General features: G+C 47.2%; 1 protein-coding gene across 1 annotated transcript in view; it reads left to right on the top strand.

The window, feature by feature from the left end:
* The first annotated feature begins 12,622 nt into the window (after positions 1-12,622).
* PIP5K1B (phosphatidylinositol-4-phosphate 5-kinase type 1 beta) overlaps positions 12,623-20,459 on the top strand; it is a 403,907-nt gene continuing 396,070 nt past the window's right edge. The window contains exon 1 of the mRNA XM_056106896.1: positions 12,623-12,670. The gene's annotated coding sequence lies outside the window, so the exon portion shown is untranslated. The remainder of the gene's footprint in view (positions 12,671-20,459) is intronic.

Genomic DNA, 20,459 nt, shown 5'->3' on the forward strand with positions numbered 1-20,459 from the left:
GAAAAGGCAACAGTAGGCAATTTGTTTTCTATTGCTGGTTATGAATAACATATGATGTCCCATATGGAAAACCAGCAGGACTGTGCTACTGTACAAGAAGGGAGACATCCACGACATTGGCAACTATCGCCCGATATGCCTATTGTCTGTCATCTACAAGCTGTTCACTCGAGTCATCCTGAATAGGATTGGCAGAACACTAGATGAAGGACAACCAGCGAGCAAGGCGGGTTCCGCAAAGGATTCAGATTGGGTGCTTACAATGAACCATATCCACACGATAACCAAGCTCATTGAGGTTTCTCGGGAGTTCAAGATGCCGCTGTCTAACGTTCATTGATTTAAAGAAGGCCTTTGATTCTGTTGAGACAGCAGCGGTCATTGAAGCCCTAGCCAATCAGGGCATTCAAACTCAATACATCAAGATCCTCCGTGAGCTCTATTGCGGATTCACTACCAGGATCTCACCATTCTACAAAGAAGTAATCATCCATGTCAGGAGAGGGGTGCGGCAGGGTGATACCATTTCACCAAAACTCTTCAGTGCCACCCTCGAGAACATCATGCGACGACTGGAATGGGAAGGAATGGGAGTGAAGATAGATGGTCGGCAACTACACCACCTCCGCTTTGCTGATGACATTGTTTTAATAACACCAAACATTAGCCAAGCGACACAAATGCTGGCCAACTTCGACCGTGAGTGTGGAAAGGTTGGACTACAGCTGAATCTTACGAAGACAATGTTTATGAGAAACAGCCTTGTTCCTGACGCTCCATTCACTCTCAACGGAACGACCATCTCCGAATGCAACAGCTATGTGTACCTAGGTCAAGAAGTCAACATGACAAATGACCTGGCACCTGAGCTGCGCAGGAGGAAGAGAGCGGCTTGGAATGCCTTCAAGAGCGTCAAAGAAATAGCTAGGAGGACGAAGAACCTCCGGCTCCGGGCACATCTCTTTGATTCCACTGTTCTTCCTGCATTAACATATGCCTCAGAGACCTGGGCCCTACGCAAACAGGATCAGAACGTTATCCGGGTCTCCCAAAGAGGAATTGAAAGAGCTATGCTTGGAGTATCACGTTTCACTCAAATGTGAGAAAGAATCCGGAGTTCCTCGATGATCAAGAATCAGGGATGCTGTCTCGTTTGCCAGGGTATCAAAAATCAGATGGGCTGGTCACGTAATGAGATTTAGATACGACCACTGGACTAGAGCCGTTACCGACTGGATTCCACGGGATGTCAAAAGACCGCGTGGCCGCCCACCTACCAGATGGTCAGACTTCTTCATCAGATCATGAATGATCGGTTTGAGGCTCTTCATGTTCCTTGAACAAACAGACGCCATTGGTCTACACTAGCATGAGACAGGGACAAATGGAGACGTTACTGGCGCCTGCTCGAGCCAATCAACGATTAACAGGAAGTCAAGTGATCAAGTGATCAAGTGATGATGTCCCATGGCTGCAGTAGTGGCTGCAATTTTGAAATTTCAAAATTTTAATACTTATATCTGGAGGGATTTCTGCCAAAACCTGCTGGGTTCCGAGATTTGTTCCTGAGTCTCTTGGATCATGGCCGTTAAACAGCTTGATCAGGAGCCAGAAAAGCCATTCACGGGCAGTGACTCGGGGTCTCGTTGGGACGGGGAGGAAAGGGCCAGCTCCAGCCCCATTCCATGAGGTCCTGCATGTCTCATCACTGAGGGCCCAAACCAGACTGTCCAATGGCCTCTGGAGGATGGCGGCCACTGAGACGCCAAGTGGGAGCAGGTGGAGGGACAGCACCCTTTCCCCGCTGGGGTGGCTCAGCGACAGTAACCTGCGTGATCTGGATGCATTTCTGTCAAAAGTTGCTGGTTTCGAGATTTGTTTCTGAGTCCCTGGGATGATGGCCGCTAAGCAGCTTGATCAGAAGCCAGAGAGGCCACTTGTGAGAGGTGACTCGAGGTCTCGTTGGTACTTGGAGGAAAGGGCTGGCTCCACCCCCATCCTGTGAGGCCCCACCTGTCTCGGCACTGTGGGCCCAAACCTGACTGTCTAGTGGCCTCTGGAGGATGGTGACCACTGAGCTGCCAGGGGGAACAGGTCAAGGCATGAAACCTATTCCTACCTGGGGTGGCCCAGTGCCTGTTACTTATTGCAGGAACGCATTTCTGCCAAAAGGCATTGGGTTCCGAGATTTGCTTCTGAGTCGCTGGGATCATGTCCATTAAGCAGTTCAATCAGGAAACAGAGAGGCCTTGCCTCCAATTATATAGCTGAGCCGGAGGTGGTTTGTGGGTGTGTCTCCCACATACCTAACTTTAGGCCGTTTATTTTCTTGGTAAACTTTGTCCCAAGTTTTTGGGGTCCGGCCAAAGGCACAGCAGCAATTTTGTAGTATCTGGAAGTCTGAAGGCACCATCAGGCTGCTGATGCACTCGCCTCACGGGTACAAATTGACCTGGTGGCACCATACCCCCCAAGTCTTTATTGTTATCACAGTTAATATTTCCCATTACTCTTTATCCTTCTATAATTTGAAAAAGTAGCACAACATTTTATTATATAATTTTTAAAAAAATTTTAGTTGATTTTTATTGAGGACTTTTTTCCCTAGCTTTTTGAAATTGCATGTATATTGAATAAAAAATTTGGACATTTCTTCAGGATATCAAGAGCAGCTATTGGCTTACAAGATGACCATGAGAGAGAACTTTTTCTTTTATACAATTGTTACTTTAAATTTAAGTGGGGGGCCAGAGAGATAGTAGAGGGGACAAGGCCTTGCATGCAGCCCACTAGGTTTGATTCCCCAATACTATATATGGCATCTTAAGCACAGAACTAGAAGCAATCCCTAACCATTGCTAGGTGTGGCCCATCCATCCCAAATTAGTAAAATTAAAGGGAAAATATGACCCACCACATATACCCACTGTCCACAATCAACAGACGAGTAATACTAAATTGAATCCCTCTTCCTTGCCTGCCCCATCCTTTTTCCTTTTCTCATTAGAAACTTTTTCCTATAATCAGTGGTGCCATCAGGACAGAATGACTGCAAGTGGCAGTAGACATAGAATTTACCATTTCTTTTCTCTTTTCTTTTTTCTCTGAACTCCAGTTGCAGTAACTTCAAAAGCTCATTACATGCAGTCCATTTTCTCCTACAAAAATGAAATCAGTAGCACTATCCTGTGACACAGGCTTCAGAAGACAGTTTCTTTCTTTTAACGCCTGTTCAAAGTTTTCCATTTTCCAATAATAATATGAGTCATGGACTCTTTGTGCTCCTTTGTTTATGCTCAAGTACCTCTGAGACAGTGGAAGGCTGCTTTCAATCTAAAACTTCAGGGAACTGGACAAGAACTGAGTGTTGAAAGTAGTAGAGAGATATACATAATATAACCTTTCAGTGTCTGTATTGAAAATGCCCAAAAGTGAGGGTGGTGGAGAGAGAGAGAGAGCGAGAGAGAGAGAGAGCGAGAGAGAGAGAGAGAGAGAGAGAGAGAGAGAGAGAGAGAGAGAAGGAAAGTGCCTGCCACACAGCCATAGAGGTGAGGGGGCGGGAAACGGTGGACATTGGTGGTAGTAGGTATACATTGGAGAATAAACAGGTATTGGAACATTATACAACTGAAATCCATCATGAACAACTCTTTAACTGTGTATCTCATGTGATTCAATTAAAAACAAACAAAAAACAACAGTGAGTTACCTCACACCAATTGCACACATTGATGGGTCTCATTCTCCTAACCCTGGAAGAGCTTTTAATATGGCACTTTTAAAAAATCTCAGGGCTAGGACGAAGGAGACGTTACTGGGGCCTGCTCGGGGCAATTGATGAACAACAGGATGGTCGTGATCGTGAATAATAATAAAACAAAACTCCAGGAAAAACACCAGCATACAGGCATAGCAGAATGAACTTGACTGCTGAAGATGCCTTCTCCTACCTCTAATCATAACTGTGCAAGAATAAGCTTCAGGAGAGAGATAGTATAAGTATTAAGGCACATGCCTTGCACGTGGATGACCCTCATTTTATCCCTGGCGCCACACATGGTCCCCTGAGCACCTCCAGGTAGCCTTAGGCCTATGAATATCATTGTGGTGACCTGTGTCATTAATTTCCCAGGGTCCAAGCAGCACTGCATCCTCAGGCCCTCATATTGAACAACTGGTAAAAAGACCAAGAATCACTGGTCTCTTATAAGACCAACCCCCAGGTCTCTTAGAAGATCAACCCAAGAGAGACAGGAGGACGGAAAAGAAAGGGAGGGGGGATGTGAGGTGAGGGGTAGGGTAGGGAGAGGAAGATCTTTTTCATCTTCCCAAAACACTTGCTGTTCTTTCTTGATCCAATAACTCTTAATTTTAACCTATTTGATGTCAAATGTGTACACTATTGATAATTTTTTTTAATGTTTCAGGGAGAGGCAAAATAATTGAGTAGTTTGCATGTTAGTATAAAAAAGGGGGCATTAAAATAAAATCTATGCTTAGATGTGAAGAAGCTGGGGTTAATTCTGTGGTGGTCTTCTGTGTGGGGGACAAGATGGTAGCCCTGGGTTGTATTCCTGGTTCCACAACTTTAGTTTTGACTTTAATAAACAGTTTCCTGGAATATAATCATTGCAATCAATTTTGAGAATTTAAGAAGTTTTTTAATTTTATTTTTATAAAGTTACTCACAATTCATTCATTATATTTCATATTCAAACACCAATCCCACCACCATGTACCTTCCCACCACCATAAGAAGAAAGTGTGTGAAGATTGTTATATTTCATCTTGGAACCTTTTAAGCCCTTATGTATATGAGATCGCAAGCATGTATGTTAAACCCAAATAAATTTGTGCTACTTTTGGTACATCAGTGGTCTAGAGTATGAGAGGTTGCTCTAGGAATTCTGAAATTTAGAATATGATTGTAGAGCAGATTCACTCATGGGAGTTTTGAGAGACGCTGTTGACTAACTTCTGCCTACTCCAAGTTCTTCAACCAGCCTCTTCAACTAAAAGTGAGTTTCTTCTTCCTCTTTCATAAAGATCTTGAGTTTCAGTTTTCTTAGAACCCGTAGAATTTGATATATAAAATATAGACATAAATTTTTCATGTCAGTAGTATATTTTCTCCTAAATGGAATTTAAGTATCTGTGCTCACCGACCAGTTGGTTCTTCACCCCTATCCTTCTTTTTTCCCTCCCCATTTGATATTCTCTCATTTCTCATAAAAAATAAAGACTACTGGTTGAAATGCTATCATTTTTGGGTCACTTTTTGACAGAGTGAAATTTCTCCCAAGAAGGTATGTGGATGGGTGTTTTCCACTCTGGAATGTAGAAAAACCTTAGTGTTTCCTTTCTTGAGTACATATTCCTCTCTTTCTCTCCTCTATTTCTTTTTTCTTTCACATTCTCTTTTCACTTTTCACAAGAAAAATAAATTTCTTTCGCTAAAAACTATTTTTCTTCACTAATACAAGAAAAAAAAGTAGAGAGATGTGGATTTTCTCGCCGGCTGGACACATGGCCTACTGGATAAGGAGTGATTCTGGATCAGAAGATTGAGGGTTCGTCGTCTTTGGCTCTTTGGCCCTTTCTAGGCTGGAGCGATAGCATAGCAGGTAGGGAGGTGGCCGACCCAGGTTTGATTCCTCCATCCCTCTTGGAGAGCCCGGCAAGCTAATGAGAGTATCCTGCCTGCATGGCAGAGCCTGGCAAGCTCCCTGTGATATATTAGATATACCAAAACCAGTATCAGGTTGTGTTTTCTTTTTTTTTTTTTTTAATTTTTTTATTAGTGAAACACCATGAGGTACAGTTACAGACTTATAAATTTTTGTGCTTGGTTTTCAGTTATACAATGATCAAGTACCCATCCCTCCACCAGTGCCCATCCTCCACCACCACGGGTCCCAGCATCCCCTCCACCCCCCCATCCCCCCGTCCCACCCTGCCTCTGTGGCAGGGCATTCCCCCTTGTTCTCTCTCTCTTCTTTTGGGTACTGTGTTTTGCAAGAAAGGCATTGAGTGGCAATCATGTTTGGTCTATAGACTACTTTTAGCATGCTTCTCCCCTCCCCCCCCGGGAGGGTCCTCACAATACCCTTTATTTGGTGCTCTCTTCTCTATCTGAGCTTCCTTTTCACCTAGAACGTGTGGCTGGCCTTCCAGTCATGGAGCAAAATTCCTGGTACTAATCTCAGCCATTCCTGGGTGTTAGTCTCCCGTTTTGTTGCTTTATGTTCCCCAGATGAACGCAATCTTTCTGTGTCTATCCCGCTCTTTCTGACTCAGGGTTGTGTTTTCAAAGGGCCGGCAGCACTCTATCTCTCTCGCCTCCTGTGTTCAGTGGTCTTGGGCCACTTCCCGGGGAGGTCGATGGTGATGGGCAGGCGAAGGAAGGAACGAGGGCCAGGCTGGTCGATATCAACTGTAGTTTATTCCAATCTTCACTGTCCTTCTGCTTCTCTCTCTCAAGCCTGAGCCCCTCTCACTTCTGACTCTGCCCTCTGGAGCCCAAGCCCACTCCAAGCTTACAGTCTTAGTTTATATAGCAATCATGTAGGGTGGTGACACAAAGGTGGGTTAAACATTAACAAATCGACAATGAGAGGTAAGACCACTCCTCCAGTAGATTAACTCAAGGATAAAAATCTCATCTAAAGAGATTACTCCAGATTATTAGGAGATCTACTCGAGGGTGGGATCTCAATGAGGGTGTGTTCTTTCCTCAGCTAGTAATTCACTTAAATAGTTGTAGTAAATCTACTTCTAATATTTCTAGCAATGTCATTCTGTATGAACACAGTAAGAGATATAAACTTAAGGTTTAGTTCTTCCTGGGCTGGAGCAATAGCACAGTGGTAGGGCATTTGCCTTGCATGCAGCTCAGCCCAGCTGAGCCAGGTTCGATTCCTCCACCCCTCTCAGAGAGCCCGGCAAGCTACCGAGAGTATCTCGCCTGCACAGCAAAGCCTGGAAAGCTCCCCGTGATGTATTCAATATGTCAAACACAGCAACAACAAGTCTCACGATGGAGACGTTACTGGACTTGCTCGAGCAAATCGATGAATGAGAGGACAGTGTTTGTTTTGTTTGTTTGGTTCTTCCTGAGGGCATCTCACTATATACGGTAGACCGGTAGACCATACCACAGTCCTCAGGCCAGGTTAATCTTCCTAACCCCGGCCGGGTCCTAGTCTCGTCCTTACTTACTTTTGGATCATGACAGCATTTGTCCATGATCATGCCCTCAACTTATAGTTGAGTATCATGGCGCTTTGGCCTGGCCCATTTCGATGCCAGGGTAGCTCACAACTTGCCCTGGGTCCATTCAGTGCCTCGTTGGGACCCTGGTTTTGGGTTGCCAGGAACTATGGGCAACTGAGTCAAGAAAGCAGATGCCCAGGAGTAAATATTACTAGGAGTCAATCAAGTCACAAGTTACAAAGCATAATATTAACTGTCTTCCTGTGTCCATTCAGAAAGGACATTGCTTTAAGGTAAACTGTGCAAACGACATAACTTACATACAAGTTCAGTGCCCTTAGAAGGATCTGATCTTACAAGCTAACAGAATCTGATTAGAGAGAAAAGGTGATTAACTGGCTGGGGAGGAGAGCACAGAGAAGAGTTTACAGATAAACAGAGGAATGGGAGTGACTCAGGAGCACCGTGATGGGTGTAACCCGATAAACCTAAACTCCCTGTGGCAAGGGAGAAAGGATCAGCCTATGTTATCCTCCAACAAGTCTCATGACAAAGACATTACTGGTGCCCACTTGAGCAAATCAATGAACAGTGGGAGGACAGTGCTACAGTGAATTTTCTCAGCATGCCATGTCCATGCCTCCAGAACCTCTGCTTACTCCTGCAACCCTCCAGGTGAGGTTGATGTCACAGTTGACATTCTGGGCGTTTGTTTTTTTGTAACCGAAAATGAATTTCCCTCCTTTCCAACTCCCTCCACACTCACTCTCTGCCATCTCAGCTGGCCCCTCTCCACATCTCTTGGACAGACATCTCTACTCATCACACCTCACACAGCTCGCACATATACCTTCCTGCAGGGCAGAAACGAGCAACGCCCAGCCTAATTCTCTTGGAGCCTCCCAGAGGGTGAAGAGCAAAGATCTACCATCAGCACGGAAGGAACAGCAAACAATAGAGAAGACTCATCCAAGTTCAGTGCCAAGTTCAGAGAATGAAAATACTAATGCTAGGGCTCTACCAGTCCCAACCAGTTCTGTAAACTCTGGGAAATTTTAAGTTACACCATGTTGAAAATGTTTAATAAACTCAAAAAAAAAAAACCAACAACCATGGAATGGGTATTCGGCCTACTTATCATTTCTTCCTTCTAACTCCTGGCAACCTGTGATCTTTGTACTGTTTCCATCACTTTGTCTTTTCCAGAATGTCATTTAACTGAATTTATACAATCTGTAAACTTTCCAGATTGGCTTCTCTCTCTCTCTCTCTCTCTCTCTCTCTCTCTCTCTCTCTCTCTCTCTAAATATACATTTTATTTTTTCTATATCTTTCCATGGAGTTACTATTCATTCCCCTTCTGTGTGTGTGTGTGTGTGTGTAGTAAGAGTTTATTGACCTAAATGTACTGTGTTTTATTTATCCATTCATCTACTGAAGGTTGCTTCCAAGTTTTAGCAATTACTAATAAGCTGCTGTAAATATCCTTGTGAAGGTTCTTGTGAAAACAAGTTTTTGACAGTTTTGCATTCCTCATAGAAATGAATGAACATTCCCATTGTTCTACACTCTCACCATCTTCTGGTGTTGTCAGTGCTCTGCATTTGGAAATCCGAGTAGGATAGAGCTCAATGATCTACAAGCATTTTTCACACCAGCATTTCTATCACATCTGCTCTTGTTCCACTGGCCAAAGAAAATCAGATGGGGCAGACTGCTGTGGAAGGGAACTACAAAATTAACATCAAAGAACCTGGGTAAAGGGAGGTCATTGATTGGGACCATTAATGCTACTTAATCTACAAGGAACACAGGCATGCTTCTCACAATAAAAGAAAAATTAAGAAGCGTTAAGATTTGGAATCAGGATCTGGAACTACCTGCAAAAATGACACTTGAAAATAAGTAAAAAAAGCGCATATGCTGCCTGAGCCCATGCGTGCTTACGCCCACATGGCTAAGCACATGTGATGCCCGAGCACATGTGTCGCCCACATCTCCCCTCTTGAGATGTGGACTTTCATGCATTCGTGTCTAATGCTAGGATGTGTGTAGGGGCTCTCTCTGCCCTTGGAGAAGCCTGTGTTCTCTCTTGAGTACATTTCTCTCTCTCTCTCTCTCTCTCTCTCTCTCTCTCTCTCTCTCTCTCTCTCTCTCTCTCCCCCATACCTAAAAGTCCTCCAAATAAAATCTATTTATTTCAAAAAAAAAGAAAGAAAATAAGTAAAAAGAGATGAGCATCTTCTGATTTTTTTTTTAAGTGTTTCAAGAGTTTTCCAACCAAGTCACTGTTACTAGTGATATTAATGCTATTTTGCTGCCAGTAGAGGGTGACTCTCCCAAGTTCTTAGTCTTGAATTTAGAGAATCAGGAAGACTAGCTAGAACTCAGGCTGTGAGATTCCTTCTTACATTAATTCACTCACAGTAATAATGACCTGAGGATTTGGCGTACAGTGTTTCAGATCTGTTTGATGTGTGAGCTCAATTAAAAACAACAACAACATATACAACAACAGCACCAATGACCATTCTGTTTTGAGACTTCTCTCTGGAAACTTGGCTGTTTGTATCTTTAAGGTCTGGAGTGATAGTACAGCAAGCAGGGAGGGCACGCGGTTGACTGGGGTTCGATCCCTGGAACTCCATATGGTCCCCATAACATATCAGGAGTGATCCCTGTCAGAGATAGGAATAAGCTCTGAGCACTGCCAGGTGTGGCCCCAAAACAAACAGAGAAACAAACAAACAGAAAAAACTGAAGGCGTTTATCAGGCTCTTTACCGGGGAGGCTGCAATCCACACACGTGTGTGTGGGTGCATTTTTACGTAATGTGTGTGGCCACCCCGATCCACTGTGATTTCAGTTTGGTTTTACCTGGTTCCAGTATACCTGGTTTCCTGGTGTACTCCCAGGAAATATGGATGGAGAAATGATTTTGGACTTTCACTTAAGCCACCACTTAATTGGGAAGCAAATTCACCCCCCTTGCCCCTGCTTTCAGAGCAGACATCTGGGGAGTTGAGAAGACTGGGGTGATCTTTCCGGAACTTAAACACTCTGTTCCGTGGGGCTTCACAGTTCCATGTACCCGTTCTCTTCCTTCCACTTTCTCTCCAGTGCTGTTCATCCAGAGTATCTTGAAATGACTGGACAGGGGGCTGGGAATCCAGGACTCTGTGTTCTGTTCCTTGTCACTTGTATCACTTGTCATCCCATCGCTCATCGATTTGCTCGAGCGGGCGCCAGTACTGTCTACATTCGTCCCTGTTGTGTGCTAGTGTAGCCCAAAGGCATCTGCTTGCTCCAGAAACACGAAAAGCATCACACTTATTCGTTCAGGTCCTTGATGAAGAAGTCTGACCATCTCGTAGGTGGGCGACCAGGCGTTTTGTCCCTTGGGGCACTTGATATCTGCCAAGCTGGATACAACTTTGTTTCTGTTTTGAGCTTTGAAGAGTTACTGAGATCAGGAGGAAACTGGAGGCAAGTTGCAGGGCCCTAAACAAAGGATGCTTGAAAATGCCCAGAAATGGCAGGGGTATCTGGAAGAAGTATCCGTAATATTAGATATGTATGTGACCCATGGACAAAACACATCCCATACTGATCTGATCTAAAACTATAACAAACTTACCCAAGGTGTGTGTATGTGGTGGTGATGGTGGTGTGTGTTTGTGTGTTGGAAGTGGGGGGGGGTGTACAAGAACAATTATAGCACTTTAGCACTGTCCTCCCGTTTGTTCATTGATTTGCTCCAGCAGGCTCCAGTAACGTCTTCTTTGTGAGACTTGTTGTTACTATTTTTGGCATATCGAATATGTAGCTTGCCAGGCTCTGCCATGTGGGCAGGATACTCTCGGTAGCTTGACGGGCTCTCTGAGAGGGACGGAGGAATCGAATCCGGGTGGGCCGAGTGCAAGGCTAACGCCCTACCCGCTGTGCTATCACTCCAGCCCACAAGAACAATTAAAAACGGAAAAGCTTTCATTCACTGAGAAGGAAGAGAAGGGTGTTTCTCAAGCAGAAATTTATGTTGGGTCCCCCAGTCAGGTCTTCCTCCCCCTCAAATGCATCCCATTCTTCGCATGAGTGCATTTGTTTACTTGCGTTTTGAAGGTAAAAAGGTGGAAGGAAGTGACCAGGGACAGAAATATTCCTGACTTGGACCCTGCTGGGAGAGAACCTTCGAGATTCCTAGTAAGTCAATCTTGCTCTGACTTCCCTGCCAGCACCCCTGCTTCAAGGGACTCTTTTAGGTGGGGCCGCTACCCTCTCACAGCTTAGACTGACACCTGGGACGATTATTGTGTCCAAACCCTCTTTGCAACCTCAGTAGGATCCAGAAACAGCCCCCCAACCGCGCCCCAAGTCCCTATCAGTTTATTCCCCCCTTTCCACCAATAGTGTTTTTCTTTCCTGAGATTTTCCTCGCCAGCTGCCCCCTACCTGTTGGGGAGCTCTCACTTCCAGGGAGCACCTGCTGTCCAGAGAAGGGGTGGAGGGGGAGGCGAGGGGACTCAATGGGCCAGCCACCCTAGTCTGTCCCTTCCCGGCGTTGGCTCTGGCCCCTGCGCTTAAGTTCGGGTTCGGGCGCCAGCAGGTGCAGCCTGCAGGCTCTGCAGAGATCAGTGGCCTCGGGAAGGGGCAGCGCCCTATCCCGATGCCCACCGCTGCCCCTGCAAGACTCGGAAAAGCTGCGGGCAGCCCGCCGCTAGCCCGGGGACCTCTTTGGAGAAACCCTCCAGGTTCGTGGGGTTCGCCCGGTGCCGGGATTGGGGGGGGGGAGGGGGTTGCTCCAACCGGGCTCTGTGTCCTGCGCCCCAGCGGCCGGACGCGACTGCGGTGCCGCCGCTGCCAACCCGTCTGGCTTCCCCGCGGGGCGTGCGGGGCCGGAGCGAGGGGGTGGAGAGAAAACGGGAAGCGTTGGGGCGGCCGGCGGGCGGGGCCTGCAGCTTCCCCGAACCCCGGCCGCCGCCGCCGCTGCCGCCAGCTCGCCCCGCGCGCGCGGCGCTCGCACCCCCACGCGCCCGAGTCCCTGCAGGGGCGCCGCCGGCTCCAGCCTGCTGCACCCCCACCCGGCCCGGGGAGCCACTCGGAAATCACGCGGGGCCCGGAGGGACCGGCCGGCCACCAAGGGGGACGCGGGGACACTGTCCCTGCCGCCGCCGCGGCGCGCGCGCACTGCACACTCGCGCGCGCGCGCGTGCCGAGCGCGTCCCGGGCGACTTGGGCCCCGCGCCCGGAGCCCCGGCACCTGCCCGCCCGCCCGCCCGCCCGCCCGCTGGCCACGCTCCGCCCCTGCCCGGCCCGGCCCGGCCCGGCTCCACCCCGCCCCGCCGACCCTCCCGCCCCGCGCCCGATCGCCTGCGCTCGCCGCACCCCGGGAGCCACCCCCGCCCGGCAACTTGCAGACGGTGGCGCAACTGGTCTCGGCGCCCCGAGGCTGCCCGGGGTGGAGGTAAGTTTCCTGCGCGTCCCCGCTCGGTCCCTGCTGGGCCGGGCTGCTCTGCTCGGCGTCTCGGAGCAAGCCCGGGGGCTTCCCTCTGCGCTCCCGCTCGGTCCCGGGCATGCCAGGGAGGTGCCAGGTGCTGCGCGTGGCCACCGGGGTGCGGGACCCGGGTGCCCAGGGGGCCCCACGAGGACGCGCTCCCCGCCCGCACCCGTCCGCGCGTCGGCCAGATCCCACCTCCCCAACCCCCATCCCCCCGGGCCGCAGCGACACTCCGGGTGGACTTAAACCCGGGGTCCTCTCCCCTCTGCTTGGGGAGCCCAGCTGAGTTGGGCAGCAGCCGAGGGAGCGATCGCCCACCTCGCCCGCCGCCCTGGTAGGAACCTGCGCGCAGCAAACTTGTCCAGTGTCCCCCCCACCCCCCCCAACCCCCGGGGATCTCCAGAAGGGGCTCCGGGGGGGGGGGTTTTCTGGTCGTTTCTGGCGCTGGAACTGGATTGAACAGGTGCGGTGTGGTGCCAGCTTAAATGCAGCAACCGCACCGCTCTGCGTTTACTGGGTTTCAATCACCCATCGCGGTCAGCGTGACGCTCCAGCTGCTGGGTCGCGGTGCACTGGGGTGGGCGTGTGTTGGGGTGTATGTGCGTATGTGTTGGGGGAGGTCCCCCCCACCCCCCGGAGAGAGCGAGGAGATCGCCCAGGTTGGGTCTCCCGGGCCGGTGCCAGGAGGAGCAGCCGGGACCGAAGACAAGCCAGGTCCGCTTCTCTGTCATCTATGCAGAGAGGAGCGTGTTGTCCTCTTGGGCTTTCTGCCCCCGGAGCTGCCCTGCCCCCGGCGCCCGGCGCGGCTGTGCCCGGGAAACCTGTTCCGGCGAAGTTGTTTGGAGAGGCTGAGCCTGTCATTCTTTTTTTGTTGTCCCTGACAGATGCGAGTGGATGCTTTCCCAAGGTAGAGTGTCGCAGACCTAAGACCGCCCCCCCTCCCCCACCCCCACTATCTTTCTAGGACATTCGCAGCCTGCCCCAGGCCCCAGCTCTAAGGCCGGTGGTGACCCTTCCAGACCTCTCTCGTGCTTCTTTGCGAGTTCTTTAGAGCCCCAGAATTGGTTCTTCTCTGGGAAGCTGGGTCAACCCACCCGTCCTCCTGAGCCTGGATTTAGGATACCCCCATCCCCACCCCACCCCGCTCCCTATCACCCCTTCACCTCCCTGGAGAAAAGCGTCGCCCCAGACTCCCCCCCAGACTGGAGGACTCTGCCGTGGTTCTTCTGTCTGGAATATATATACTGAAGTAGCATCTTGTCGGTGGAAGCGAACTGTCAGAGAATTCCCAGCCGAGCGGAGGGCCTGGGAAAAAAGCCTTTCTCAGCCAAGTCCGCCCCAGTGGGAAGCAGAGTGAGCATCAGGCAGGAACTCTACCCTGGGGAAATGCCGCTTTCTATACTTGGATGTGAGCTAGACTTAGGATAGGGGAGAAAGCTGGCTAGTCTGACCCAGCTGATGCAGAATATTGTAGTGAGGAGGAAAAAGATGTCAGCAGTGAATGAGTAAACAGTTTTTTTTTTTTTTCCCAAAAGGAGGCCAGATTGGAGGGATCGAATGGCCATACTTGACAACTGCTGTCACTGCCTCTTTGGCTGAGCATCTCAGTGTTCTTGTTGAATTCTGACCATTTTGGAGGGAAGCAGCGCTGGGGTGTTTAGACACATATTGGCAGGAGAGAATTGAGCTTCTGAGGCTCGGGGACTTAAGGAAACGAGTGGCTGGAATTGGAGTCACAACCAAGGCCTGTGTGGTATTGGAGCTGGCCAGCTCTGTGCTTGCATAAGGCCTTGTACTGTGGCCGGGTGCTTCTGCATTTGCTCTGGTCAGTTTCGCTGTGCATTGCTACCGCATTTGACAGATGAGGAAACTGAGGCTTAGATAAGTGAAGGGGCTTTCCCAGTGGTCTTGTTTGTGTCTACCATAGTGGAAGTGTGAAGATCGAACTTGAAGCTCCTGATATTTTGCCCATTGCTTTGTGGATTATTCATTGTTCCACTTCGGATAGCAAGAGGACCCTCATGGATGTTGTCAGGTACTGGGTATTGTTAAGCTTCCTGACTGGTCACCGGAGTTCTTGTTCCAGACTATATTGGCTGTATTGACCTAGGCCGAATCATGTCCCCTTCAGATGTCAATCCTTCTACTTAATAAAACATGAGGTTGATGTTGAGAATTATCTTTCTTCCTTGTTTTAGCATTCAATAGTGCAAACGAATGCATCTGTAATTCTGTTATCATTTTCTCTAGGGGACAGTTTTTACTTTGTACTAAGAGATTTGGCTGATTATCTATCCCACCTATAATTTATTCTCCTTCCATTGACCGTATATCACTTGATGAAGGGAAAGTTAATTCCAAGGACAATTCAGTTTAGCTTCTCTTTCATTCAGTCTGGCTGTTTGTCTTGGAAGCAGTCTGGGGGAGGAACTACTCTGAAATACATGACACAGTTGAATTGAATTTTCCACACTGTCCTACCTGAATTTGTTCATTTCTTTTTAGTATGGGGGTTTACACATAGGGAATGCTGTCGGGTGAATGACAGGTGAGGTGATATCTCTCTCAAGGAAAACAGATGATGTAAAACAAATAAAACATCTCACCATGCCAATCTCCAACATCTGTTGACGTGTAAGGTTTACCTCCAAGAGGTGTGGCTCTGGACGCCGGACGCTGATAGGAACAACCAGCCTTGTTGCTCTCCTTCCTGAATATGTCCTGTAAAGCAGAGTTTTATTTTCTCTACTTAGACAACAAACTCACATCCCCTGGGTCATCCTCTTCAGCTCACTTTCCCACCGTCCTTTGTCATTCCTAATATCTACCCAACTGAAATTTTCCTAGAAATTGACATGTTCTTTTGTTTGTTTGTTCTGCTTTTTTTTTTTACTGAAACTCTCTTGAGATAGAGAAATCAGCCACTTTTTTTGGGGGGGGTCACACCCAGCAATGCTCAGGGGTTACTCCTGACTCTGCACTCAAGAATTGCTCCTGGCGGTGCTTGGGGGACCATATGGGATGCTGGGGATCGAACCCAGGTCGGCCACGTGCAAGGCAAACGCCCTCCCCGCTGTGCTAGCGCTCCGGCCCCAGAATCAGCCACTTTTAAAAAACACTTGAGTAAACTTTTCTTATATGCCAATACTGACTCATGGTTTCAGTGGGAAACCTAATTACAAAAACCAACCTAGTTTCAATTACCTTTAAGAAGTCTCCTCTCTCCTATGCCTTCCTGTGTACAGAAAAAAAAAATTTATTATGTTTGAGGAATGAGGAATGAGGACAAATAATAAAAATGAGCTTTTAATTTTACCTGATCCAGGCCTGGAGGACTGAGTTATAATGCTCTTTGTTAAAGAATTCAAATATTAGCTAGTTCAGAGACCTACCCTTTCATGGGTCGCGAAGCAAGCCTGCGAGAGGTGAATGGACTTACTCTTGGTCAAGAGTGATAGCAGGAGGACCATGGCCACTGTGGAATTCTGAAGAAGGTTCATTTTCAAACTCGTATCAGGGATTCTAAAAGTGAAAGTGCATTTTGAAATCATAGATAGCACTGCTCTGTAGCACTGTCCTCCCGTAGTTCATCGATTTACTCGAGTGGGCCCAGTAATGTCTCCATTGTGAGACTTGTTGTTACTGTGTTTGGCATATTGAATACATCACGGGGAGCTTGCCAGGCTCTGCCGTGCGGGCGAGATACTCTTGATAGCTTGCCGGGCTCTCCGAGAGGGGCGGAGGAATCGAACTCCAGTTGGCCGTGTTGGTCGCGTGCAAGGCAAATGCCCTACCTGCTGTGCTATCACAAGATTTAGAATTCATACTTTGGGACTGGAGAGATAGTAACAGCAAGTAAGGTGCTTGCTTTGCATGCAGTCAACTCACTTTGGACTCAGCACTGGTATGGTCCCTGGAGCACTGCCTGGAGTGATCCCTGAGCACAGGGCCAGGATGAAGCCTGGAGCATCACTGGATGTGGGCCCCATAACAGAGACTCAACAACAACAAAAAAGAAGTAATACTTGGCACATCCTGTACTTGGAGAGAGGGAATAACTTGCATAGAAATAGAAATGTATACTGTTTTCTAAGCTTCTCTTCCTAGCAAACAATACCAGTAGCCAAAGGTGGCCCAGTTGTGTTGCTGGTAAAGTTATAAAGACTGTGTGTATTCAAGTGTCATTTTCATTTTGCTTGTACTTCTCTCTGTGGTGAGTCAGAACATTTAATATTCCAGCAAAATCATGTTTTCCTAAGCCTAGAGCTTTTATCCATTGCTCTGTACTGTCCCAGCCTCTTAAAAGCGCTTGTTGCAGAAACCTGTTCTCTTTGTATCAAGCATACTGAGGAGTTGGAAGAAGTCCTTTTATTTATTTATTTTTTTTTAAAGAAACTGCCCAGTTAGAACTGTACATTTTGTAGCTCAGCTGTTCCTTTGTGGAGTTCTGTCTCTGGCGGTTCTCCTGAATGCCAGGGACATTAGGGAGAAAACCTCGCCTTAGTTTTATTTTGTCTGTCTGTCTGTCTGTCTGTCTGTCCCCCTCTCCTTCTCCCTCTCCTCCCATATCCCTCCCTGCCTCCTTTTATTGTCACGAAGATGTTGGTCTTCCAGATCCCCATGCCATCTGGGTGCTCAGACCTATGGTACCCACAGTGCTCAGAAGCAAGCAGTACCCGTCCCAACGATGTTGGGTGTTGGTGGGGGGGGGGGGGGGAGGTGGTCAACACCTGAGGCCTTGCACGTGCAACGCAAATATTTGGCAAGTGGAGCCACAGCCCCAATCCATTTTTGAAAATAAATTTCAAACTTAATCTATTAATGAAATTTTCAAGGCACTATATAGCCAACAATTGTCATTGATGAGTATCTCATTCAGCCAGTTCCCTTCATGCTAGTAAATAAGGCCAGGGTGTGTTTGTGGTGAGGGGTGATGTGGAGAGATAATTCAGGGATGGGGGAGGGGGTTTAGTGCTTGCCTTGCTTGTGGCCAATCTTGGTTCAATCCCAGGAGTAACCTCTGAGCACTGCTGGGTGTGACCCCAAAACAAAACAGAAGATTAGACCAGGGAAGGTAGGCTTGATTTTGTATATTCTATCATTCCGTTAACAATTACAGTTTCTTTGATCTGTCCAGCTTTATCAGGAGAGGAGCCGATGATATGGGAAATCATAGACATCATACCCAAATGAGACTACTTATGGAAAAATTGAAAACATAGGTAATGTTTGAGGCATAGGTCACACTTGATATGATCATTTTATGTTAAATCTTACATGTGGTGTGGATGAATAGCACCATGAAGTGCGTGAGTTTGGGGTTGTTTACAGATGAGAGTTTGGGGTTGTTTACAGTGGTTTCTTGAGGTTTGTTTTTCTCCATTTTGAAAAGTCTGCTGTGAAATGGGAAACGAGTTCAGTGTTGCTCCTATTAAAAGTGTATGTGTATGTCTCTTGGTGGAGGTTCTGACAAGAGTTGGACTTGCAGGCACTGGGTCTCGAGAGAAGAATTACCTTGAATTGAAACCAGGGGCTCAGGACGGACAGAACTGGGGAGAGTTCCTCTGTTTTATAAGAAGAAGATGATGTTTAAGCTTTGCTATCCAGTAATGCTGAGCAAGGCATTTGGGAGGAGAATCCAGTTATTGCCAGCCATAAAGTGTGTTTCTTTGCATCATAGAATGGCACAGAAAATGAAGTAGATTTGTCAGGCTGTGTTGTGAATTTTCAATATTTGCTACACACTTTTTCTTAAAAAAGCATAATAGGTAACCCCTGTTAAAATCTCTGAAAAGATTTGATCATAATGTTGAAGAAATGAAGAAACAAAAGCAGTAACAATTAAAAAAAAAAAAGACAGTTCTATGATCCGTAGGGAGTGGTAAGCTTATCTTACGGGTTTTGATAATATTTATCATTCAGAAAAACTGAGGCATCAAGCGATAGCACAGCGGGTAGGGCGTTTGCCTTACACGTGGCCCACGCGGCCAACCCGAGTTCGATTCCTCCACCCCTCTCGGAGAGCCTGGCAAGCTACCGAGAGTATCTCGCCCGCACGGCAGAGCCTGGCAAGCTACCCGTGACGTACTCGATATGCCAAACACAGTAACAACAAAGTCTCCAATGGAGACTTTACTGGGCCCGCTCGAGCAAATCGATGAACAATGGGAGGGCCTTTATGTTTTATGTTTTATGCCATGTTTATCTTTAATGGCCTGGCCTGGACAATGGTACGGTTTTTAGCAAATGTGTATTGAATGTCTTATGCATCAAGTGATTATCACTCTTAAAAATTTTGGGGGTGTTCTATAATTACGGTAATAAATGGATTGTTTTCAAACCATTTTAGAAATATTAGGCAGATGGAGAGGCTCTTCTTTAAATAAGTTTTAGTGGTCATTCATTTTTTTTAATTTTAAGTGTTTTTTTTTTGTCATATCTCTGTTTTTTTTTTTAAACTAATATGCCTAGGAATGGTTATTTTAGTTCTCTTTTGGAAGGAGAGGCGTTGGGTTTGGGGGCCACTCCTGATGGTGCTCAAGATTTACTCCTGACTCTGTGCTCAGGAATTGCTTTTCATAGGAATCAAATGGGCTGCAAGAAATTGAACTTGAGTCAGCCATGTCCAGCTCCAGTTTTTTTTTTCAGTGATTGCCCTTAACAGAAACAATCTGTATATGAAAATATGTTATTGTAGTTTCCTCGCCAAGTATTAGATAAATGTATTTTAAAAGCATCCAGTGTGACTTCGCTGTGAGTTTAGATCAGGGTGCACAAACGAGAGTGGACTTTAAGCTTCTCTGTGGTAAACCTCTTCCTGCCGCCTTTTCTCATCCTCTCACCTAAAAGGACTGTTTTCTACACACAACCCAAGGGATACTTAGACATTTAGGTACTTCGTTGCTTTTCTATCGCCTCTTCCCAGAGTCACGCTCAACTCAAGACTCTGAGGTCCCAGAGGACAGGGTCACTGATTTCCTAGTGACCTGGCTCATAATAGGTGCCCAGTAAATATTTAGATGAAGGAGTGAATGAAGTCCTATGCTGTTAAGATGAACGACCCCCACCCCCACCCCCTGTAACCGAACAGGTTCTGTCATGAGGGCAATTAGTTGGTTTTTTTTTTATTGTCTTTCAGTTGTTATTTTTAATTTGTTAATGCTATTTATTTTTCTTATTCCACCTCTCTTCCCTCTTTGTGATGTGTTTATTGTTGTATTGATCAGACACACACTTTGCTGTGTGCCTCACTGGGCCACTTTCTTTGATTGTGGTGCACTGGAGATCACACTCGTGGTTGTAGCACTAAGAGTCTAACCAGCAGTACTGTCAGCGTTGTGCTCCCTGCTGTGGGGTGGAGCAGGGTAAAACTCATTGCCTCGTGTTTACGAGACATGTGCTCTACCACCGAACTGCCCATGGGCCACGTGAAGACAAATTCTCTTTTGTTGTCATTTCATTCATTCATTCATTCATTCATCATCCTGTTATTCATCGATTGCCTCGAGCAGGCCCCAGTAACGTCTCCTTCATCCTAGCCCTGAGATTATATTCACGGCTCCTTAGGAGAATGAGACCCATCATTGTTACTGGTATTTGGCATATTGGGTATGCCACGGGGAGTTTGCCAGACTCTGCCCTGTGGGCAGGCTACATTCCATAGCCTGCAAGTTTGTCCAAAGTAGGAATGAGATAATAAGATGTCATAAAAAGATGTTCTGATAAGATGTCGCACGGCCACGAATGCAGCCGC

The sequence above is a fragment of the Sorex fumeus genome, unplaced genomic scaffold, assembly GCF_029834395.1.
Source record: "Sorex fumeus unplaced genomic scaffold, SorFum_2.1 ptg000149l, whole genome shotgun sequence".
In the NCBI taxonomy this organism is placed as follows: Eukaryota; Metazoa; Chordata; class Mammalia; order Eulipotyphla; family Soricidae; genus Sorex; species Sorex fumeus.